This window comes from Apodemus sylvaticus, chromosome 13 (assembly GCF_947179515.1).
Source record: "Apodemus sylvaticus chromosome 13, mApoSyl1.1, whole genome shotgun sequence".
In the NCBI taxonomy this organism is placed as follows: domain Eukaryota; kingdom Metazoa; phylum Chordata; class Mammalia; order Rodentia; family Muridae; genus Apodemus; species Apodemus sylvaticus.
In genome coordinates, this window is record NC_067484.1 from 3920728 (window position 1) to 3946855 (window position 26128).

The 26128-nt window shown below is 43.5% G+C and overlaps 1 pseudogene; it reads right to left on the reverse strand.

Annotated features, from left to right (window-relative positions):
- Positions 1–11270: 11270 nt before the first annotated feature.
- On the reverse strand, positions 11271–11399 carry LOC127664241 (uncharacterized; annotated as a pseudogene).
- Between the last annotated feature and the right edge of the window lie 14729 nt (positions 11400–26128).

Below are 26128 nucleotides of genomic sequence, written 5' to 3' on the forward strand. Positions count from 1 at the left end.
AACAAAATGATCTGTGGATTCTTGACACATGATAATCTAAATTCAAACCCTTCATTCCAAGGCTTTAAAACTAAAGCCATCTGTTGGTCATTAGCCTTTTCACAACTGACATATAAGTACATCTCCATGATCCAGTCAATAGCCATGTAATCTCATTTTGAGCTGGCTGCACAGCCTACTACTCTGGACACAGACTTGGTAACTATTCACATTAAGCTGAATTTAATTTGCATGATGCAAATTTTCAAAAATATAAGTGAAAAAATGTCTAAATTTCAACCTTAATTCTCAACACATTAAGTCAATTAAATTGAAGTGTAAACTTGTATGATATTTACTAGCAACATTTGTGACAAGATAACTGGAGAAGAAAGAATATACAAACCTTTATTTGGGTTCACAGTTTAGATAGTGAAGTCGGGGGGAAAAGTCCGTATAATGCTTTAGTTATAAACAAAGATCAACTGATAACTCTCCAAGATTATCCCCAAATTATCTATATCCGCAGTTCACACCACTGCGTTCCCTAAACGTCTCATGACCACCTCAAGCATCACCATCTTCCAAGACCTAACCAACCATACAAATACATGGGGCCGCATATGACAGTTACCATATAACATTATCTTAGTGTTAAATGTTTTCTGGGTGTGTGTGCATGTATGTGTGCGTGCGTGCGTGTGTGTGTGTGTGTGTGTGTGTGTGTGTGTGTGTGTATGTGTGTGTGTATGTCTGTGTTGTAGAGTATACTCATATTTATTATTAAGGCATGTGCAGGTTTAAAAAATCACATAATGTAAAAGACAAAGGAGAAAGTTGAAATAAAACATCTTATCAGAAACAACAAAATATTATACCATTGCTATACTCCTTTCAAAATTTACTGAAAACCTTTTTTAATGTAATAAAATTGGGGTAAATATTTTAGGAAGAATGAAGTGCAACTTATTTTCATATGTTGATATAGACATGAAACAATTTATCTACAAGATTAATGAGCAGTATTAGATTAATAAAACAGATTTTCAAATTTAACTAATATATAAAAATAGTTATAATTAGTATGCAAGGCTATATACCTATAAGGAAAGAAATGAATGCTAACTTTAGAAATGGATTCTTATTAATATTATCAATAAAAATTATACACGCATAGCTTAACAAGTTAAGTACTTATATTCTAAATATACATGGCACAAACTATTAATTTCAGTACATAGGAAGAGAGACAGGCAAGATCTCTTTGCATTTAAGGTCAGCTTGGTCTGTAAAGAGAGAAAGGGAGAGGGAGAGGAAGAAAGGGAGGAAAGGAGGGAAGAAGGGAAGGATGGAGAGAGAGAGAGAGAGAGAGAGAGAGAGAGAGAGAGAGAGAGAGAGAGAAACAAAATTAAATTGAAAGGCAAATTAGACTATTTGTAGTTTAAATATTGCATTATAAAGCACTATTCAAAATAAAAAATTCTGACACTTAAATTACATTTCTGAGGCAAATAACAAAAGACAGGGATAGCACAGACCCATTTATTAACTATACAGCTAAAAATCATACAAAATGGAAGCAGTGAACAATAGAAAATTAATATTTATCTCAGCATACAAGTAGAACTATAAGTTTATTTAATTAAAAATAACTGTCAAAAACTATTTGCAGAAAAGGTAGGATGTATGTTTGCTGTTTCGAGAGTGGTCATGGTGAATAGTAGTCCAGGAACAGGCCAGGAAGCAACTGCCATAACCTAGAGACTGCCGAAAATCCCATGAATAAGCACATTGTCCAACCAGTTAAAGGTAAGCAAATGGAAATCAAGTTTTGGCTACAAATGAAAGCTTATTAAAACCATGCAAAGTTAAAAAAAAAATGGGCTTATCTCACTTTTTATAACAGTGAGATCCATGAAATAAAAACATTAATTATTTCAATATTTAGTTCTAGAACTATATATAGTTCTGGAACACACTCATAAAATTTACTAACATATACCATAAGCACAAAAGTCCATTATAAAACTATAAGTTGCCTATATGTAAAAATTGTGAGTCAAAAGTGATGTAATATCTGATGTAAGATAAGTATCATGGAAGAAATAAGTGACAAGATAGATCTAAAATATGAAAATTATGTGATGAATGAATGATGCAAAAGATGAGAAGAAAATTTACTCAAAAATTTTCTAAAATATACAGAGAATCCTTAAATCCAGAAATAAGAAACTGAAAAAATACACTAAAAATTAGCATAAAACCTCTCTGTACATTACTTCAAGTTAACAAACAATATGTTAGACCAAGGGAATGCAACTTAAAACAGAAAAAGGTCATACTTCATACCTATTACAATGGTAAAAGCCCAGTATATGATTAAAATCAAATGCTATTCAAGATTTGCAAGTGCTGGTAGGAATAAAAAAAATGCTTTGGAAAATATTTGACAGTTTTTTACAGAACTAAAGACACTTACAGTCCAATACACAACAATTCTGTTCCTTGACATTTATTCACAGAGTATGGTTGAAAACACATCCACACAATGTATCTCACATAGAGGTGATACATTTTACTCAAAATTTTCAAATCTTAGGAGCAACTAGATTGATATTCAGTGAATGGACATATAAATGACCTCTGGAAAAAAGAGCAGGTTTCATCATTAAACAGACTGAGTTATAGGCTATAAGAAGATGAAGGAACTTACATGTATACATCAAATAAAAAAGAACAATGTTAATGCTGAAGGTTTTTATCATTTCTCCTTTGTGAAATTATAGAACGTTCAAAAAGTTGAGGAGTAAAATGGCTGCCAACTTGTTGAGGATAAAGAAGTCTGAAGAGGCAGAATCCTACATCATTTTAGGGCAGTGACACTGTATGATGCTATAGTAGAGAATACATGTCACTGTATAGTTCTTCAACCTACAGAAGACACAGTACCAGGGACAACCAATGGAAACTCTGAATGATGATTTGTCAACTTAGTTTCTTCAACTGAAACAAATATGCTTCTATCATGTGATATGTTCCTTCTTCAGAAGCTTTTGCATCTATTTAACACCATGAGCTATAGAATAGATACCTGCTTCCCAATTTTTATGTAAATCTGAAACCTCTGCAAATATAGTCTGTTTAAATAAATAGAAAAGCTAAACAAAAGAAAATATTTTTAACAATCACTAACCATCTATTAGGAAATTAAAACTAAAACCATTCTTAGTCTACATCTTTAAATCTTCAGCTAAATAATGTAACATTTGTTCAATTTAAAGACAACTAAAAGTTTGTCCTAGAAAATCCCTTTATAAACACTGTATACACATGACAGTTTTAAATTTTCTCAATGTCCTAAAACCCTTAGAAATAGAATAAATCAGCTTTATTTTACTTTAGTCCAGGCCAAATACATAATCTCTTGAACATTGAATGTCTTACTGTAACATTCTTTGAATGTTGGTTGTACAAGCAGCAGCAGAGATATCTTAGAAGATTGTAGACACTTTGGTAGGTATGGTCTAGCCAGAGGAATTAGCTCACAGAGAGACCTGTGAGTTGTACCATCCCATCCATCTATCCAATATATCCCAGTCTATTACTCTGGCTCCCTTTCCTGGAAACGACAAGGTGAACTATACACCATCATTCTTGCCCTGCTACTCACTCAGCAGATATTTCTGGAACCCTGAAACAAGATAAATCCATTCTCCTTTAAATTGTTTTCACAGATATTTTACATACAGAAATCATAAAGCTAACAAAAATATATATCTAGCAGGGACTTGGAAAGCTTGATGCTTGAATCTATTTGTTTCTTGTATTCCCTAAGAATGGAACTGTCTGTGCACATTTCTCACAAAATCAAATTTGAATTTTAGGGATTTAAATGTCCTATAAATTGTAGAAGATTTTGTGGAGGAGATTATTATCATTCTAGAGTAAAAAAAAAGACTATTTTTGAGAAATTAAGTATCAACTAATTGAAAATGAATCATTTGATTGCTCCTGTAACCCATGATGGTCTTCAAAAACAACTTGAGTTCAAATGAGATCATAAGTATCTGCATCTTGAAACACTATATTAATTTGGAAAGGAAACCACATAAATTGAAATAAAAAAATCTGAATTTCAGGCTTATAGAAATGAAAATTAATTGTTGATGACAAACATGTATACAAAAGATGCAAATAATTATACAAATCTTAGAACCAGATAATACGTAACCAATCTTATTTGTGTCTCATACAATTTTTGATATTTTGATTTTTTGATGATGTTACTCTTAAATACCACATAAAATAGAAATGATTAAGTTTATGGCATTACTGATAGCATGTAACTTGGTTTAATATTGAAGAATCACAAGTTACTCTGCATGGATTGTCAAAACCCCCACATTTGTTGTGTTTTGCTTGAAAATTTAACTATCAAGCGCAAATTCCAAAATAAACTATTTAAGACTGACTGAAGACTGCAGTCTTTACAAATCTTCCTAGTATCGACAATTATCACAATGGCTTATGAAACCTGTCAAGGAAATGGAGGCATCTTATTCTAAACAGTGATTTTTTTACTATCGACTTAATTGAATCTAATTTACAATGCTCCAACAATTTATTAATTTTTTGTATGTGGAGAAAATCACTCCACTTTTTAATTACTGAGGCATATATGTATCATTTGTGTTTATCTTTACTTTTGAGTTTAACTCTTTCTAGCATATTAAATAAATAGTGCTAATAAAACAACAAAGGCAAACAAAAATCATCTAGTATTCTAAGAAACACACACACACACACACAAACAAAATAACTATACTCTAAGTCACTGCTCTCTAATAGAAATTCACATCTGTTAGCATTCTGTCTAAGCTCCACCCCGCAGTTACCTGGCAACACCTTGTGGGCCCACCCACTATAAAAGTTGCTGCTTGCCCCTCTCCATGCTCTCTTGGTCTCTTGGTCCTCTCTTGCTCATTCCCTGCTTCCCTTCCCCCTTCTCTCCCCATTCCCTTCTTGCTCTCTCCCCAAGGCAGAAAATACCTGGCTGTTGCCAGGTAACTGTGGGGTGGAGCTTAGACAGAATGCTAACAATATCCATTTCTGCATTGTAATAAAGCAAGCAAGCAAACAAACAAAGAACAATAGCACCCTCAGTTATGTGTGAGTCTGCAGACTAAATGATCCAGGAACCTCATGCATGCATCTTAAAGTGAACGATGTCTACCTGGCTCTCCCTGTGCAGTAGCTGTTTTTCCAGTCTTGCTCTTGCTGACCAGATAGGGCACCAGGAACGCAGGCCTGGCTACCTACGTTGTGCTTAGATTGATCTGATTACAAATGAACATGTTTCCTTGAGAGCATATCTTTTTGAAAAGTTGTGAAGGAATGTAATAAATTCGAAAAATAAAATTTCTGAGGAGGAGTAAAGATCCCTTCCCTTGCAAGCTCAGAAGGAGCTTTACTTTACCCATTTTGGGCAGTTAGGAAGGACAGAAATATAGACAACTGGGTCTGGAGCCGCCCTCAGCAGCAGAGTGAATGGGTCTTATAGGTCGTTCTACATCTGCTTCTGAATAGTGTGTGCCTAGCACATAATGTGTGCTTCACTAAGAGAATGAATGATGGAGTGAATGAGTTTATGGATGGAGTTGTTCAGACTTTTCTCCTGGGTTTACCCTCTGGATATATTTGGGACTGGAGCCCGCTCCTCTGCACAGAGATTTCAGAAGCGGCCTAATGGGAAGGGTGGACCTTGGAGGCCCACGTAGCTATAGCTGTGACCTTCACACTTGCCTGTCGAAGGGAGTTCTTCTCTTCACTGTGTGAGCATCATGAATATCCATCAAGTATTTGGTACATCTTTCTAAACTCCAAAATCTCCTGTCTACAAATATGTCTCCTCAGACCAACAAATAAAAAGGTCTGTCTGTCTGTCTGTAGAGTTTGTAGATATTGGCTTTGCTCCCTAGGCATGCAGAGCTTTGGAAAATGGATGGACTTTTGGAGTTGGCCAGTGAGAACATGGAAAGATGGGTCTGTCTGTTGGGCCCCGGGGTGGCCGGTCTCAGTGCACATAGCCAGTGTAGACAGAAGGGAATATTATCTAAGTAGGCACATGAACAAACATAGAAATGGCTTTGCTGGTTGTTTTTCCTGGGCCAAGACTCAAACTCTGCTGAGTGCTTGGTTTCACTGAGAGCTGGAAGGGGGCAGGTCAGTCAGAACTGTGGCTAAGGGAAATGGGAAAGGGGCAGACAATTTGTGAGATCCTTCAACACCTAGAGTCAGAGTGAAGCTGTGAATGGGTGAAGCTTTGGGGAGCTGGGATAAAAGTGAAGTTCTGTCAGAACATGGACTGTGGGAGGGAGGGGAGGCTTCACAGCTGCCCCTGCAGAGGCCCCGGTGCTTCAACTGTGGGAGGTGAGGACCACAAACAGAAATGAGTGAAGGGGGAGCTCAGAGTGAGAGCTGTGCTCTGGGCAGCTCTGGTCACCCAGTCTTGGGAAGTTCTTGGGGAACTTCTCTGGGATTTATTTAATAACAACAGCTCATGTTGAAACCTTTACCTTGTTCCTTCTCTGTCTGTTTCCAGTCTTCATTGCTATCTCCCAGCTCCAGAGCCATCTTTTAAAAGGCACTATGTGAAACTAGCAGGACCGGGAGATTCACAATCTGCTCAAATTCAAAATCCTGGAGAGGTGATTCCACCCATGTTGGGATGAGCACTGGCAGATACTGTGTGGTTGGAGAAGGTGAGCTCCCCAGAGACCAGCATGTCCAGCAAGGGACTAGAGGACTTGAATTCCTGATAGTCTAGCCTCCGCCTCCCAAGTGCCAGGATTACAGGTGTGGGCCATCACTGATGGCTTTGTGTATGTGGTCTAGTTACTTTTTCCACCCTTGCTACTGGTGATCAATTTCTAAAGCTCCCTTGAAAACATCTCCCTAGACTTATTTCCTGTTGATGAAATTTACTTATTTTGTGTATGTATGGGTGTGAGTGAAAGTGTGTGTGTGTGTGTGTGTGAGAGAGAGAGAGAGAGAGACAGAGACAGAGAGAGAGACAGAGAGAGAGACACAAAGAGAGAGAGAGGGAGAGAGAGAGAGAGAGAGAGAGAGAGAGAGAGAGAGAGAGAGAGAGAGAGAGAGAGAAAGGAGTCAGACAGACAGACAAACAGAGACAGAGAGCACTCCTATACCTGCACCTGAACTTGTGTGCCTTGGTGCAAGGTATGTTTGGAGGACAGAAGACAACTTTGTGGAGTCCTCCCCTCCCACCATATGGGCTCTGGGGATCAAACATATGTCAGCAGGCTTGGTGGCAGGTACTTCCACAGGCTGAGCCTTCTTGCCAGTCCCCATGGGTTAGTTTTACATAAGCTGTCTCTATGTCTCAAGCTCCCTCTGTTATCTTGTTTGTTTGTGCAATTTCCTTACCATCCAGGCCAGCACCTACCCTCCTGTATCTGACCTGGTTCATGGCTGTGCTCACGGTCCATCTCCTGCTTGCACAAGCAGGGCAGTTTGTAGTGAGCAGGGCTTGGGGACACTCCTCTCATTTCCTGTCCCAGGAGCTTCCCTTCCTCACGGCAGCTGCTGCAGCCATAGGCTGGATTGAGGTATCACAGAGTCATCCAATCACCAGTGCCAGACCCTCTTCCCCCAGCAGGGCTAGGAGGCCTAGAGTGATGAAATCCCACCAGTAGCTGCACTGTGCTCAGCAGGAACCTGCGATAAGGTGTCTGACAGTTAAAGGGGGCAGTCTTTGAGGTTGAGAGGCTGGGAGCCCACAGGAAGTGCCAAGCTGGTGTAGCTTTGTCTGGCACCCGTTCTGACAGAGAAATTGCACCCTTTTGAATCATTTTCCCTCTTCCACCATACACTCAATAAGGCAAATAAATGAACAAAGTCTCCAGTTTATTGATTTGCCCCCCCATCTCAACTCTCTCTCTACAGCTCCCTGCCCCTCGCCTACACTGCCTTCTCCCTCCTTCTCCCTGGGTGTGGGGAATGGGGGAGGGGTGGAGCAGAGCATTGCTGAGCTGGCTGCACATTCCTGCCAGTCTGTGAAGTCTGCACATTCCCTGGCCTGGCGCACTTTACTGCTGAGCCATGTCTCTCCAGAGGCAAATTTCACGCGTGAAGTCTGCGAGCAAGTGATATTTCAGCTTAAATGTCTGAACTCACTGTCTTTCAGGGCCACGTTGGCTCAGGCACCTGCTGAACCAAAACCCTAGGCTCTTTAGAAATGCTAATGGAGTTGCTAACACACCCTAACACAAAGAGGAAGACTACAGCCTTGCCCTGCCAGCTCAGGGATTTGTGAGGCAAAATCTACACAATATTTACATGATTTGGAATTTCTACTTTATGTTTAATGTTTAATAAAATAAAGCGCCAGGCAGTGGTGGCACACATCTTTAATCCCAGCACTTGGGAGGGAGGGCAGGTGGATTTCTGAGTTCAAGGCCAGCTTGGTCTACAGAGTGAGTTCCAGGACAGCCAGGGCTACACAGAGAAACCCTGTCTCTAACGCCCCTCCCCAAAAGAAACCTTGTTTCAAATAAATAAAAACTAAGCAAGTAATTGCATACATACATACATACATACACACATACATACAAACAACAAATAATGAGAGCTAATGGCTGGGAGCTATCCATCACACCAATGCACACAGACAGACATGCATCCACTCACTCACACACATGCAACATATACAAACATACAATACACAACACACACACACACACACACACACACACTGATATATTTTGAAATTAGATTAAATAGACAAAAAACGTTCTGGGGTTAACATTCTGCTGACAATCCATTAACAGAACAGGCACATATGCCGGGCAGTGGTGGCCTTTAATCTCAGCAATGGGGAGACAGAGGCAGGCGGATTTCTGAGTTCCAGGCCAGCCTGGTCTACAGAGTGAGTTTCAGTACAGCCAGGGCTACACAGAGAAACCCTGTCAAAAAAAAAAAAAAAAAAAAAAAAAGCCAGATGAAGGGTCAGATGTCAGATGTGCTGAAATTAGAGTTAGAGTTATGAATGGCTGTCAGGCTTGCCCTGTGGGTGGTGGTGGGACGTGAACCCACGAAAGACAGAAACAGGACAGGTAGGAGAAGAACCAGGATGTTAGTTAAGCTTCCGTCATCCATTTTCCTGTTACAGAGTTGTGTCTGAGGAAGCTCCTAGTTACATGAAACAAAAACAATAATGGGGAAAACCATACCTGTGTGAACTAATTTTCCCATTTTATTTAAAGATACGCCATCATCTCTAAGGTACGTAGATCAAAGAAAGAATATTTTCAGGTTACACTTACAAATAAACAAGCAATCTCCACCACCACAACCAACACCAACAACAACAATACAAGTATGATTCTAGTGGTAGTGGCAAAGGGAGGTAGATCACTGTAACTTTGTGGCTAGCCTTGTCTACAGATGGAGTTAGACGAACATAGTTCCATCATGACTGATTGTGAGGAACAACAGCAAAAAGGGATTTTGGAATCGTCCATTTCTTGGCCACTTGCTGCTGGTGTAGGAAATCATTCTGGTCCAAGACTCTTCAAGCTTATATATAGTATCCACTGTTGCAGCTTTTCTCAATCTTTCCTCCATGCTCAGACTAAGGAGACTTGCATGGAAGGATGTGGAAATTGTTTCATGCCCCCTTGCCCCACGTGTCTGTGTGTGTGTGTGTGTGTGTGTTTCCATGGTCAAGCTAGGACCCAGCCCAGATTTGTGTTTCAGAGAGCATTACTTATTCCTTCCTTCCTTCCTTCCTTCCTTCCTTCCTTCCTTCCTTCCTTCCTTCCTTCCTTCCTTCCTTCTTTTTGTTTCAGACAGTGTGAATTACATTATCATTCTTACTGACTGATATTTATGTTTATATAAATTTTAACCTATTTTGACTGTCTAGCTAACTAACCAAGTAACTAAGTCTGCCTGGCATACAAGAGGAGTTCCAGGATGACTGATTATATTTATCTTTTATTATGCATTTTAATAAAAAAATAACAAAAATTTTAAAAGGTTCGATTCATCTGACACTTAAAAGTAATAGACAAAAAGCAGGAGAAAAACAGGTGGCTGTGGCTTCTTTCTGGTGGCTTTTCAGTGCCTTCTCACCATTCTACACTGGTTTAGCTGCAGTTCTGGTCCCCTAGCAGCTGGGAAAGAAAGGAAATGGTAGGTCACACCTCGCCGGCACCCTCCATCTTGGTGAGGTCAGTCAGCCGGCAGCTAAGATGGCTGCCATCCACAGGTCACCTTCCATTTTGGTGAGGTCAATAAGCAATCACACCTTCCGGGGAAACACACACACACACACACACACACACACACACACAAATTGAATTTCAACTAAACACACAGTAAAGAAAAAGAAAAAATCTAAAACAGAGACCAAAACAAAACAATATCCAAAATAACCTTTCCTGGGGTTAATGAAATAACAGAACTGGGTGTGGCCATATATGTCTTTCATCCCATCTCTCAGAAAGGAAGGAAACAGAGGCAATGCTGTGAATTGGAGGCAGGTCTGATCTAGATAGTGATTTCCAGGGCTATGTAGAGACTCCCCTGCCTGCCCCAACTAAGTCAATGAACAGGAAAAATATAACTATAATTATTAACCTGGGATAAAACAATCAAGGGAAGGTGGTGCTGGTGCCTGGTTTATGGTCTCTCTGTCTGTCTCTGTCTGTCTGTCTCTCCTCTCTCTCATTCCCCCCCCCCTCTCTCTCTCTCTCTGTCACTCTCTGTCTCTGTCTCTCCTTTCTCATTCCTCTCTCTCTGTCTCTCCTCTCTCTCTCTGTCTCTCCTCCCTCTCTCTCCTTCCTCTCCTTTCTCTCTTTCCCCCTCTCTCCTCTCTCTCTTTCTGTCTCTCCTCTCTCTCTCTCTCTCTCTCTCTCTCTCTCTCTCTCTCTCTCTCTCTCTCTCTCTCTCTCTCTCTCTCTCCCCCCAGGTGTGTACCTGCCTGCCTTGCTGAACACTGTATTATGTAATAAACTCAGTAGTTTTAGAAGTCAGGAGCTGGAAATATGCAGATAAGATTGTGGGGTGCACTGGGCAGTGGGAAGCAGAGGCAGGTGAATTTCTGAGTTCGAGGCCAGCCTGGTCTACAGAGTGAGTTCTAGTACAGCCAGGGCTACACAGAGAAACCCTGTCTCTAACGCCCCCCACCCCAAAGAAACCTGAGTGGCCGGCTGTGGTCCTGACAGTGACCAAAAGCAAGAGAGGACACGACGGGGCGGAGTCCAAAAAGCCTACAGCACCCGGTATTTCCAGGTGGTCTCCCATCTAAGTACTAACCAGGCCCGACCCTGCTTAGCTTCCGAGATCAGACGAGATCGGGCACAATCGGGCTCGTTCAGGGTGGTATGGCCTTAGACGACGGCTGCCGCTCGGGAAAGCCCCAAGAGCCTGCTGCCGGCGCCCGCCTGCCCGCCTGCCCGCCCGCCCGACGCCGAGCCCACGTGAGTCCAAGGCCCCGCAGACAAATGCACTGTACCGCACCGCACACCAAGAAATGCACGCACGCACGCACGCACGCACGCACGCAGGCACACACACACACACGCACGCACGGCCCTCGGCCCGGCCCGAGCCCCACATACACTCGCCAGCCCACACTGCCAGCCTACAACCTCCCCGAACCCCTTCTGCTCTCCTCTGGCCACCCGGATGGAGCAAGGGCCCAGACAGTGAGTGCCAGCCTTGGCCCCACAGAGATCTCTCCTTCTCCTGCTCCTCCCCTCCCCTCCCCTCCCCTCCCCTCCCCTCCCCTCCCTCCTTGAAGGTTCTTGGACCAGCGTCCTCACCCACCCGTGACTTCCTCTTGCCCCAGATGCACGAGGAGGACTAGGAGGACGGTCCAGCTTCTGGAATCTCGAATCGGGGACGCTGGGCCCCACCTCGCTCACTGCACCGTCCGTCCCTCTGTCCCTCTCTCCCTCCGTCCATCCCCGGACTGGGACCCTCAGCCTGGACACGCACGGGAATTCGACCGACTGTGGATGGCTGGCATCCCATCCCACCCAGCATCCGCACAGCCACACCCAGCAGCACAGGCTAGCCCAGGAGCCAGGCACTCTCCCTGCCCTCCCTTTGGAGCTAGCAGGCGCACACACAATACCCACACAGGGGCACAATGCGCCTGACACAAGCAAGGGCTCGCGGGCGCACACGGGCGAGAAAGCGCGACGGCCCAGACACACTACTGATGCACGGAAGTGGGAACTTGAGGACTGGTTACACACATGCCTGCGCACACACGCACATTCACGCACTCACAAGCATGATCGCACTGCGCGGGCCCGTGCGAGCGCTTCCAGCCCCAAAGCAAACATGCCATCACACATACACACACATATATACACACAGCACTCCCACACTAGCGGGCTGGCACACCCACCCAATCCCCCACGCACACACACACACACACACAATTGTGTGTACTGGCTGATAAGAGCAAGTATGCAGGAAGGGCCCTCATGCTACACACACACACACACACACACACACACACACACAGAGGCACATTAGCAGAAGGTAGGATGACAACACACACTCACACCCGTCACACAGTCTCCTTCTTGCTCTTACACCCACACATACCAGCACATGAACTCACGCACCAGGGTCTACCAATTCACTCACACATAAATGTGCTAATCCTCTCAATATTCACCCTTGCAACATTAGACAGAGACAGACAGACAGACAGACAGACAGACAGACAGACAGACAGAGACACAAGACACAAGCAGACACATTGTCACAGGCCCCCACAGCTCCCTAGACCTCTTAAGGCAGGCTAAAGAGGTGGGTGGTGGCTGGGTTCCTCGGGGACTCCTCCCAAGGAGAGGGCGAGGGCGAGGGGTGGAGTAGCCTTTTCTGCCCCCCTTACTGGGCAAGGTGGAATCCCCGTGTGGTTTGGGTGCGTGTTAGAGTCCAATCTGGGCTTGGTCAAATGGGGACAGGGTTGTGTTGCTGTACATTAAGGTGACTGTTGCTTACAATCCCCATGATTCTGCTGTGCTTGCCAGCTCTCTATAATGGATCCCACAGGAATCCTGAGACCAGACACCCAAGCCTGTGCTGCCTCAAGCAGTGTATATTGTGTTCATCCCCCAGCATCCCTCCTTTGTCTGCCCTTGAAGGCTCCTGGGGCCCTGACAATAGATTGCCAGCTTTTCCCCATTCATGACTGCCTGCGGCTCAGAGGTCTCTTCTTCCTTGCCTGTCATCCTCTCCACAGGCCCGAGCAAGTTTGCCCTCTCCCACCTGTGACTTCCTCTGTCCATGTGTTTAGTCGTCTGCCACAGTCTTTGAACAAATATGTTTTCCTCACATTTACATTTTGGGTAAGTTGTTTGTTATGACACCAGGTAAATCTTCAGTGAGTAGAGTTACTTTTCATATGGGAACTCTATCTAGGGTCTTGTGATGGTGGGGACAGACTTCCAGCCTGCTGCTTTCCAGCCTCCTGCCTTCCAGGCTTCCTGCCGTCTTTCTTTTTCTATGTGTTTTTTCCCTTAACTTTTATTAGTGTGTTCCAGGGACAGTCTTTTCAGCTGAGCCAAATCCAAAATTTCAAATATGAATTGATTTTTTTAAATTTATTTGTTTGTTTGCTTGCTTGCTTGTTTGTTTGAGTAGAGTTCACTATGTAGATGCAGCTGGCCTATAACTACTGTGAAGAGCAGGCCATTCTCCAACCTGCTTCTGTTTCTTTATTGCTGGCATTAGGGACAAGCTCCTCTGTATCCAACATAGGACTTTTAACAATAGAGATTATACACTGTATCTTGTCTAGCAGTATGTAATAGTATTAAGAATTTAGGCTGGATTTGAGTTGTAGGAATACAGTACTCCTTCTAGCTGTCTGATTTACCAAAGAAGGCCATCTTATAAACTACAAGGATACTTACAGACCTTCACCAAAATTGCAGCTTCTTGAACCATGTTATGCCTCCCTAACCCTCTGGGACCCAGACACATGGTCTCACTGAGGCAGGCTCTTAGCCTTTTTTTTTTCTCTGAGTGCTGCTGTGAATGAGGGAGTCTATCAAAATTATCTTAAACATCATCGCATTTGTTATTCCCCTCCTCCTCCCCCTCCTCCCCATCTTCCCAAGTTGTCTGGCAATATATTCTATTTTTAACCACCTTGGGCGGAAATCCCCCTTTGCCACTAATGCTGATCTCTGATGATCTCAGACCCCCAGGTGTATCCCTGGTTCCCTTGCTGAACTCTGTATTGTATAAACTCAATAACTCCAGCAGTCAGGAACTGGAAATAGGCAGATAAGCTATTGGTAGGAAGGAAGGAAGGAAGGAAGGAAGGAAGGAAGGAAGGAAGGAAGGAAGGAAGGAAGGAAGTAAAAGAACAGATATACCAACACACACACACACACACACACACACACACACACCACCACCACCACCACCACCACCACCACCACCACTCACATGACCAAAGGAAAGCAGTGCAAAAAATAATTACTTTTTGGCCAAAGTGAAAACAAATCACTTTGAAAAGGTATTCCTAGAAAAACAAAACAGAACAAAAACAAACAAACAAACAAGCAAACAAATAGCAAGCAAGGAAGCAAAGACAGAAATGGGATTTTTAACCATCCTACAACTTTTTAAATTTAACTCTGTATTTAGTCTTTGAAAAGGGGACAGTGGGTGGGCGGGCTGGTGAGTGAGGGCGGGAGGGCAGGCAGCGGTGGTGGCAAGGAGGAGAGGAACATGAAACAGAAAACAGAATGAGAGAGACAAAAATGTCGCCGCCACCCTCCTCTTCCACCGTGTTTGGAGGCTCCCTTCTGCTAATTGTGCCTGTTCCTTGCCCCGCTAACCGACTGTTAGTCGCGTCCTTTCACTTAGAGAATGATTAAGCCTGTTTTCTCAGCTCCAGGCCATACTTTGGCTTTTGGGTGCCTGAGGGGGTCGGCCTGAGTCCAGCCAGCGTTCACTAGTTTCTGGCGGGAAAGCGGGAACTGTTTGTGCCACTCGGGAGGAGTGGTGGGTCCTCCAGTCTGGGATCCAAGGCCAGCCTGCAGCAGTTGCTGTGAAATGTGAGTGAGCTCCCTAGGCCTGAGGGATAGCATCACCTGCACTTCATCAAGGCAGGTGAGACTCCCAACCAAACTGGTGCTGGATGATTTCACCTTATGCCCTTTGGGTATTGGAGGGCAAGCCCCCAAAAGTCTGAAGTCCAAGAGGAGAGAAGATGTACCTGTGTCACTGAAGGAAGAACCTAACCAGGTTTTCTAAAGAACCTCTTGGCGGGTGTGTGAGTTCAAGACATCTTGAGCAAATCCCTCTGCTTTTCTAAAGAACATTCAGGTGTATTCTTAGCTTGCGTTAGGGGTGTCCGCAGAGTTGGGGCAGAGGGATAGCCAAGAGCTATGGGGAGGAAGTTTTGAAGGCCCAAGGAGAAGAACACCATGGCTGCTGTGACATTTCTCCCATCGTTGTTGTTAGCTTTTGGTGCTCTCAACAATTCTAGGAACTTGGCATTTGTCACTGGGCTTGGACAAGGAAGGTGGAGATAGGAGCATTAGAAACAGTGACCGTGGGGCTTTGCTTACAGCTTTGCTGAATTCCTTCCTTATGCGATCTCTCTGCATGGTGACTTTATTGTGTAATCTCCTTGTTTACTACTTTGCTTGATTACTTTGTCTTTGATCTAAGAACTGACGATGAGTTTTGGAAGTACGTACAATAATATAAAAGAAGGCTGGGAAAGAATAAAGCTACTTCAGCCTCTATGTGGGCTGGAGTCCTGTAAGGATGATGTCTGTTTTCAATCCTCAGTCCCTCACTTGAGACCCTGTTGACTGACAGAGCCAGCTTGGTCACATCATGTTTTATTTGGTTTTGTTTGTTTGTTTGATTTTTCAGGCACTAATGGGTATGTGTACAAAGGCTTCCTTAATGAGAAGGACTTAGCTGAGGTGAACTCCTGTGCTCTCAACCTGTCCTCCATGTTCCGCTTGACCTCAGGCACCCCAAATGCCTTCCCAGATAGCCCTGGCCTCAGCAGGACTGTGGTTACCATCTCATCTCTGTGCACAGCAGTCCTTCAAGGTCTGGGGGCTCTACTGTGCAGGGAAGGCTGCCAGACCCATGCTGTACCAGGTCATTGCTCTTGAGAAACCCAGCCTGAGGGTGCTGAGCTATGCCCAGAGTAGGTGGCTGGTACTGACATTGCTATCGCCAGACCTAGCTGGTACCTATCCAGAGGCTGGGCAAGGAGGAGCGTCTGATCTATGTTCTCATTAAAGAATCCAAAAACTATAGTGCCCCCTCTAGTCATGGCTCCTCACTTTGCAAGAAAATTACAAACTCCCAAGAGGTAGGAGCAGTCAGGGTAGAGGTACTCAGCCTTTGGAGTTGCCTGATTAGCAGGTGGCCTAAAACACTGATACACATAAAAATTAACTAAAATTTAAAATAAAAAATAAAATACCTTTATATGTTTAGCTGTTGGCTTCTCCCTCAAGGGACACATACTATTCCTCCATGTATCCCCAGTACCCAGCTAAGCTGTATAGAGAACGAACACAATAAATGTTCAAAGCCAAGCAACAACATTGTTGAGTGGTGATCATCTCAGGCTGTGCTGTGCTGGAATACTGAATGGAAAGCAGAAATGGTGCTGGGATGGTTAAGAGAGGGGCCTGTTCTTATGGGAACTAATGGGTATTTGATTTTCTGAAAACTTGTCTTATCTGACCAACCTAATACAATAACACCCTGCCCTTCTTCTAAACTTCAGATTTCAGTGGTCAGAAGGTAGCAACATGAGATAGACTGTGTGAGCAACTAAGGGGTGAGATCTAGTTGTCTGTACCTCTTTGGACTAGGACAGGATCCTAGAGACACAGAGGCAAAATAGTATAATGCCCAAGAGAGGCAGGACCAGGATCTAGGCTTACTTCTACCTTCTCAATCTATGTTGGGTCTCTTCATGTTATCTACAAAATGCTCTATATACACACTCATGATATTTCTTGTTCCTCCATTCAGCTCATCTGCTATGAAATTGTTGTGCCAGGGAAATGTTGGTGGTCCCCTAAAACACACACAGGAGCCAATATGATGCAACTCACAGCAGGGTCTTTATTGCATTTGAGATAGCTTGGACAACCCCCCCCCCAATGCACCACCATCACAAAGGATGGTTTTGGTGTTGGGGAGCCCTGAATGTCTATGGGGCAAGGCTTTATAGTAAGCAGCAAGCAGGGAGTATGTGTGCAAGCATCTAATTAGGAAGCTGCTGTGGCCTTTAACATAATTGGCTGGTTCTGGGAGTCGTATCATAGACTTAAATTCTGCTCCTCTCTGCATTGGTGGTCATTAGGCAAGGGGTGGCTAAGGGGTACGGGTTTGTTGGAGGAATAACCTGAAGACACTGGTCTTGTTGAGGGTATAACCTGGAAACTCTGGCCTTCTTGATTATAAACCTAGAAACTGGGGGGCAACTTAGAAACTAATGCTAGGTACCAGCCTGTTAGTTTACCTGAGTTCAAACTTAGGTCAGGTGCTCTAAAATGGAGTCTGAACTTAAAAGATTAGGTCTCTCAAGATCAGTCTAGGCTCCTTCAGACCGCAATGATCACATGTAAACCACAGCCAGGAGGAGAGCCAGTTCCAGAAGGGTCCAGTTAGCAATCCAGCGGATGCCAGGTAACAAGGAAGAACCCAGAAGCTCCCCTGAGCCTGAAGACAAGCATGGGCCAGTCTAGTTTTCATTTCAGTCTGCAGAAGAATGTTCTAACAGGTTTCCAATTAGAGAAGTCTGTTTGTACAGATAGCAGGCCTCTCTCCAGAGGTTCTCAAGGAGATAAAACTTGGCATGGTAAGCACTTGAGTGGTGGGAACAAGAGTTCAAAGTCAGCTTTGGCTACACAGCAAGTTAGAGGCCAGCGTGTGCTACAAGAGGCTATCTAAGGAGGGCAGCATGAGCTACAAGAGATTGTCTTAAAACACAAGAGAAAACGAAAGAAGTGGGGAGGAGTCAGGCTAGAGGACATTCAAATGTTAGCAAAGTGTTCTTGAGTTCCATGGTTTTGCCTTCCTCTGGCCAGGTGGAGAGAGGGGTTAAAAGAAGGTGAAGAAAGGAAGAGGAATCATGCTTACCCTGTTTCTGGAGTTTGGAGACTGGGGCAGGTGCTGGGCAACTCTCAGACATCTTAGAACACACCCTAGGAGGTCTGAGTCACCTTCCTCCCCAGATATTCTCACCCCTGTCTCTTTTGCCCCTTAGGAAACAGCACCTCCAAACCTAATAGCCCTAGCTGGAATTTGAAGACTGGAATTCATTTTTTTTTTGTGTGGATTTTAATTTTTTTTGAAGTGGTGAGAAGAAAAAGTCCTCTCTTGTTTTGGGGTATCGACCTTGATAGACCTTCTTACATATGACCTAGAGTCTCCCTTAAAGATGGGGTCCAACTTCCTCCCAGACCTGCGGCGTGCTCTCAAGACCTTCAGAAGTCTTGGTATACACTCTAGCCCCTAAGGACTGCCTGCTCAGGCAGGACAGCACTTAGGATTGGTATTTACCGAACACTTCCTGAAGAAGCTATATTCCATGACCTTTAACTAGATTCCATTTGCTGAGTTTTGCTGAAAAATGAGTGAGTGAATGGCTACCAGAGTGACCCCATGCAAATAACAGGACAGAAGCACTATGTTCTAGAAGAAAATTGGCTGTTTGTTCTGTGAGTGCATGTATTGTGTGTGTGGTTTATGATACATAAATTTACATATACACCCATTCACCCATAAATATACATATAGACAAACATATAAAAATATGTACATGTATACAAATACACACACCTATTCATGTATGTATATATTCATATACAGATACACACACATATACATGTATACATACTTAGAAGTATACATATGTACATATATACAGATACATACACAGACACACACACACAGATACACACACAGACACACAGACGACACATATATATATATGTTTACCATTGCACCCAGCTTTTTAAAAGACACCTAGAAACCTGTACTCGGGTCTTAATGTTTGAGCTATGTCCCCAAGACCTTCATGAGACCCAAAAGGGACCAGAGACAAAATTAGAACCAGAAAATTATCTCTTTATTTCTGGAGCTTTCAGACACAGAAACAAAGCTAGACTGTGACAGGTAAGAAAAACAATGATGGAAAAAGAGGGAAACAGGGAACCTAGAGAGGGAATGCAGTAAGATTCTGGGATACAGTAAGATAGATTTTGATGATGGAAGAAGCCTCACACTTATACTTTCACAAGTACAGTTACACACATGCATACACCCCCCCACACACACACACCCTGAGCCTTGTTGGAAATAATTCCTTTTCATTCAAAAAGCTGGGTCTCATCTGCATAGGTGGCACCAAGCTGCTACCTTGCACATCTGTCAGTTTCAAATGTAGAAGCTGTCAAAGAGATGTTTGTGTGAGTGAGTGTGGGAGTGTGGGAGTGTAGGAGGCAGGGGTTTTGGGGGCAGGGCACAGGTACACCATGAAGTTGAGAGGCCTCAGCAGGTAGAGGAAGATCCCGAGATCTCAGGATACTCTCCAGAAATCCATGCCTTGGGATGCAGCTCCAGTCCCTCCCAGGCAGAAGCTCAGATTTAGAATCCATCTCACCTAGTCTGGTTAGTTCCCTGTGAGCAAGGTGACCCTGGGAAATTACCTCTTGTTCTCACTCATGGTGTGTGTGTGTGTGTGTGTGTGTGTGTGTGTGTGTGTGTGTGAAGAGGTTGTCAGGGAGTCTGTCAGACCTTAGCCTCCTGGCCTTCTTTTTGTACTTTTAATATTTACTATTATCGTATATGGTGTTATGCCCAGATCGAATTGTCCCCACAGATCATCAGAGACCACCAGGTGTCCAACATCTATGCAAAGCCAAAGAGTCTTTATTCCAGCTCAAGCACAGACCCCCAAATCTCTAAGCACACTGAAAACTGTGGAAGGTCCAGTGCTGGTACAAACCTTGCCTATTTATCATGATAGCAGGGTGAACAACTTTCCAACGTGGCAGTCACATGGGCAGTTGACATTTGCTTGGTTCTCATCTATTAGCTAGTGATGATTTCAGCTTGGTATGAACAATGGTTGCTAGCTAAATCTACTTTGCTAGCTAAATCAACCTACTTTAGACATTAGGTACTTAAGAACTGATAGGTTGTTGCTAGGAGGGAAGTGACTATTTGCCAAGGAGAACTGGGATTGTTACCAGGCTGACATGGCTTTTAAAACAAGTTGGTATTTTTCCAGTAGCTGAGTTATTTCAGATGGCAAGTTAAACATAAAACAGAATCTGAAAGCAAAATCAAGTGTGTAGTGTTAAGATGGGCCCTTCATCACATGAAAACGAAAATCACAGGGAAGCTAAAACAATCCTGGATTATAAAGAACTACTGGAAGTATCACTCTCCCTGGTTTCAAGTTGTGCTTCAGAGCTGGAGTAATAAAAATAGCATGGTACTGCAAAAGAAACAGATATATTGATCAATAGAATCAAATTAAAGACTCAGATATGAATCCACACGCCTATGGACACCTGTTTTTTTTTTTTATTAAAAACAACAAAAAACCAGAAATACACACTGGGAAAAGGGAAGCATCTATAACAATGCGTGCTGGTCATGCTTGATGGCTATATGTAGAAGAATGACAATAGAACCCCATTTATCACTGTGTACAAAGTGTGGCCCCAGATGGATGCAGGAGTTTGAATCTGAACCTAACAGAAGAGAAAGAAGGAAATAGCCTTGAATGTATCTGCACAGGGAAAGATTTTCTAAAAAAAAAAAAAAGATAGTTGGTACAGATAATGAGATATATAGCTGATAAACGGGACCTTGTGAAACTGAAAACAGAAAAAAAAATGCAGTCATTGGGACAAAGCAGCAGTCCACAAACAGAAAAAGATTGTTATGAACTACACATCCAACATAGGGCTTCTATCCTAAATATACAAAGAACTCAAGTATCAATAGAACAATGCAGGTTTTTTAAAATAGGGTATAGATCTAAACAGTTTCATCAAAAAGGAATCTCAAATGGCTTGAAAACGCTTAAAGAGATGTTCAGCATCCTTTGTACATCAGGGAAAAGCAAATCAAACCTACTTTAAGACTTAATCTTATACTTGTCAGAATGACTAGGATCAATAAAGTAGTGTCAGGTTATCATGACAAGGATATGGAGAAAGAGAAACATTCATCCATTGCTGCAAGGAATACAAACTTGTACAGTCACTATGGATGTAAGTGTGGCAGTTCCTTAGTAAGATAAGACTAGGTCTCCCTCAAGATCCTGCTACAACACCCTTAAACCTCCAGTAGACCCAAACACAACAGGCACAAAAAAATTAATGAAATGATTCCTAATTGTATTCTAGCATAGTCACAGATCAGTGCCTTGTCCAGTCATCATCAGAAAGGCTTCTTCCGGCAGCAGATGGGAAAAATAATTGTTTAAAAAAGTGTCATCATGAAGCTCATAGGTAAGTGAGTGGAATTAAAAGGAAAACAAAATAGAGAAAAACCTCCTGCATGGAATAACCCACCCAAATAAATATTACATGTTCCAGTATATGTGGATATTACCTGTTGAGTCAATGTTACCATCAGTAGAACCACAGAAATTAGGTATAGATTTAGAGACAGTGGGGGTCTAGCTAGATTGTGTTAGGAAAGAGAAGTAGAATAGATAGTTACCATTGAGGGGGACTGGAATGGGAAGATCAAGTGGGGAACTGGAGAGGAGAGATGTCTAATATAAGGGCCATTTGAGGGGTAGTATGGAAACCTGTACAGTAGAATCTTCCTAAAATGTATACATATATAAGTGTGATCTAAATGAAATCATCAAATAATGGGAGAGACAGAGTCCCAATGGCCATCTCTTCTCACCAAATGAAGTTTCCAGTCCTGGGCTTAGGTTATATCGAATTGACTTGTTCAGAGCTGTCTTGTGAGAATACCCAAGCAGCCCAGGTTATTTTCAGGACTATAGCTTGCTGACAGCAGAGACCATTTCTGAAAAGAACTAAGCAATTCAATTAACATGGAGAAACCAAGCTGATATACCTACACAAAGCCTTTAACCCTATGTTCTATTGCCTTTGGTACAGGAAGGTACTCTGTATGCTACAAAAAGCAAAACATAAACACCAAGTCATCCACAATGGTGCCCTGCTTGCAAGATATGCTGGTGCAATAGAGTCAGAAAGTTTGTAAGAGTAACCAGTCAGTGTCTGGTTTGACCTAAGGCCCACTCCACAAGAAGGAACCCACACCCAACTCTGGTTGGGTGGCCAGATACCTGAGACTGGGTAATAAAGGGGCAAAACCAAATGATACTCGTCCAAAAGAAAAAAGTGGCCATCAAACTAATCCTAATGGCATTTTGTCATATTCACAGATCGGCACTTTGCTCAGCCATCACCAAAGAAAATTCCTCCTGCAGGAGATGGAAACAAATACAGAGACCCACAGCCAGACATGAGGAGACTGAGAGAGCTAGAAAAACTCAGCCCTACATTGGTTATGTTTACTAAATCCCTCCCCTGAGGGCTCAGGAAACCCCATGGATGTGGAGGCATAAAGAGTGTAACAGCCAGCAGGGGTTGAAGGACACCAAGAAAACAGGCCCTCTCAATCAACAGGAGCAAAGATCGTATGAACTCAGAGACTGAAGCAGCAAGCTCAGGACCCACACAGGTTTGCACAAGGTCCTCTGCACATATATTATGAGTGCAAATGTAGGTTTGTTATGGGATTCCTGAGTCTGTGAATGAGTGTGTCACTGATTCTTACGCCATCTTTTGGGCACTTTTCCTTCTCTTTGTTTATCTTGTACAACTCCAGTATAACAGGTTTTTATTGTAATCATTACATTTCATGTTTTCATAGCTCTTAGAAGTATTCCTTCTTAGAAGTCTGGTTTTTTTTTTCCTAATGGTATAAAGAGAGTAGATCCAGGTGGAAGAAGAGGTAGGGAGGGAGTGGGAGAAGTAGAGGGAAGGAAGACTGTGATCAGAATGTTATGTGAAGAAAAAACAAAATTCTCTCTTCAATAAAAGAAAAGGAAAGAAAGTAGAAGTCATTATTTAGATGAAGGAAAGTGATAGAAAAAGGCAGCATGCTGCAGGAAGGAGGGTGGTGGGAGGAGGGTGGTGGGAGGAAGACGGACAAAACAAAGTGTTATAACGTGTGTATAAAATGTAATTGTGAATCCTGTTATTTGCATACTAACTAAAATTTTCCTTTAAAGGGCTGGAAGGAAGGCTCAGAAGTCAAGAGTACTTGTTGCTCTTGCAGAGGACTGGGGTTCAGCTCCCAAAATCCATCTTAGATTCCTCACAAACATCTGTAACAGCAGCTCCACAGGCTGCAATGTTGTCTTCTAACCTCTGTGGCACCCACAGGAGAATGTTCAAACACCTACACACACACACACACACACATACATACACACACATACATGCATGCTTACATACATAAACATACATACATACATACACATACACACATACATACATACACATACATACATACATACATACATATAAACGTACATACATAGACACACATACGTAGACACACATACATACATACATACATACATACATACATACATACATACATACAAAAAACCCCACAATGTTTAAAACTCTGGGAGACTTCAGTGAGTAGACACATGAGTCTGTCCTTGAGAGTATTCTATAGTGAACTGTGAGTTGGTAGTTGATGGGTGTGGATCCCAACTGTGTCTACATGATGCCCCATGAGTCAGGATGCTCTTGGGACTCACTTCTGTGACTGTGCACCTAGACTTCTTGGAGACCACTTGGAACTCAACTTTGATGATGTGACATAGTCAGTCATGACTCCATGGATATCTGTGTGTGGATGGAGGAAACAACTACTACTGTGACTGCATGGACAGTGGATTCACACGGCCACATTGTGAGGCTTTGATACCTCATAGTTGGTCAAAGCCTTGTCACAATGATAGAAGATGTGAAGACACTATTGACAGCTAAGTTTGTCACTGCTGGCCTAGATAAATAGGTGCCCTGTGTAAAACAGACATAAATGTGCTGATCTGTCCTCCAAGGATCAATAGTACATCATAGGCCTGCCTTCCTACCTTGGAGCCTCAGGCTGTGTTAGTATCTGTCAGCCTGGATTCACACTAATTGTCCTCTGAGAGGCTCCACCCAGCAGCTACTGAAAGAGATGAGAAGACTCACAGCTAAATGTGAGATCAAGCTCAGGAAGTCATGGAAGAGTTGTGGGGAGGATTGGGGAACCTTTAGGGGATAGGGACTCCACAGAAGACCATCAGAGTCAACTGTCCAATACCCTTGGGAGTTCCAAGAGACAAAGCATCAGCCAAGGAACATAGGAGTGCTGGACCTAGGCCCCTGCACTTATGTAGCAGATGTGCAGCTTTGTCTTCATGTAGGACCCCCAACAACTGGATTGGGGGCTGTCCCTGACTCAGATGCCTGACTGTGGATCCTGTTCCCCTAACTGGGCTGCTTTGTCTGGCCTCAGTGGGAGAGGCTGTGCCAAGTGTCACAGTAACTTGAGGTGCCTGGGTGGGTTGGTACCCAGGAGGGACTTCCCTTTTCTCTGATGTGAGAGGGAGAGGTGAGGGAGACTGGGAGGAAAAGGGGAAGTGGAGGGGTGCAAACAGTTTGTAAAGTGAATCAGTAAGTAAGTAAATAAATAAATAAATAAATAAATAAATAGAAAAAATTAAGAGTTTAGGAGAGAGCATATCCTGTTCTAGCAGAGAAACAATATTTGGTTCCTAGCACTCACATGGCAGCTCACAACCATATGTGTCCCTAGTCCCAGGGTATCAGTCACCCTTTAATGACCTCTGCAGACCCTGAATTCATGTAGTACATAGACATATAAGCAGGCACAAGTCCATTCACATAAAATTTTAAAACTGAAACATTTTTAAGAGGAACTAGAAAAAGTTAGGGGAGGGCTGCGTGTGTGGGTGAGCGCCCAGGCCAGGCCTCCCCACTTCCAACAGGGCACTTGCTTCAGCTCTGGGGGACTGCCTAGGCTTGTGGCCTGGCATCCAGCAGGATGGAGGAGGCCTTGCTTGCCCGGGGAGGCCGAACTCAAATGGTCCTGCTCAGCGCATTGGCCAAGGCCCAGGAGTCAGCTGGAGGTGTGCACCGAGGAGCAGCAGGGCCCGCGGAAGAGGCTGCTGTGGCTGCCTCTGCCCTACGATGGCCTGACGTCACTGCCGCTGGCTCTGGGTGGCGGCTTCCTGCACCTCCAGCTCCTGGACAGAAGGGGGCGGCAATGAGCTCAGGCGCTGGGACCCGAGCTGCCACCGCTGAGCGGCCTGCGCACAACCAGCTTGGCTGCCCAGGCTCGCTGCCTGGCCGCCACTCTGTCTGCTGCAGCCTCCAGTGCTCAACCTTAGAGGCGGCTGCTACCAGGAGGTGCCCGCCTAGCTGCTGGAGCTGCAGACCCTCAGCCTGGGCGGCAACCGGCTGCAGAACATCCCAGCCCGCAGAGATCCAGAACTTGTGGAGTTTAGAATGTTTATGCCTTGGAGGAAACTTCATGAAAGAAATCCCACCAGAATTAGCAAAGCTGCCTTCTGTCATTTGATTTTAAGAGCTCTGACACCTGGGCTTCGAGGGGGGCTCCCACTTCTCTGATGAGAAGGGGAGGGGAAAGGGGGTAGAGGCTGTATGAGGGCGGGGCCCTGGGAGGAAGGAGTGGTTGATACTGGGATGTAAGAGAATAAATTTTAGAAAAAGTACTCTGATCTTCTGTAATCATTATGTTTACAAAATAACATTCTAGAGTATTCCACTTTCCCTTTGGACTCTATTAGCCCGAATATGAAAGTATTATTTTACTTTTTTTCCTACCCAGGGTTCCTTGTTTGATAATCATTTGGATGAAATTTTCATAATAGCAGGAAGTTTTCAGACTGTATTGCTTTATTAAATGTTTCTATTTTCCTATGCATTCATTATTTTTTAGAATTTTAATTTTGTGTGCTTGTGCAAACACCAGTGCATGTGTTCAT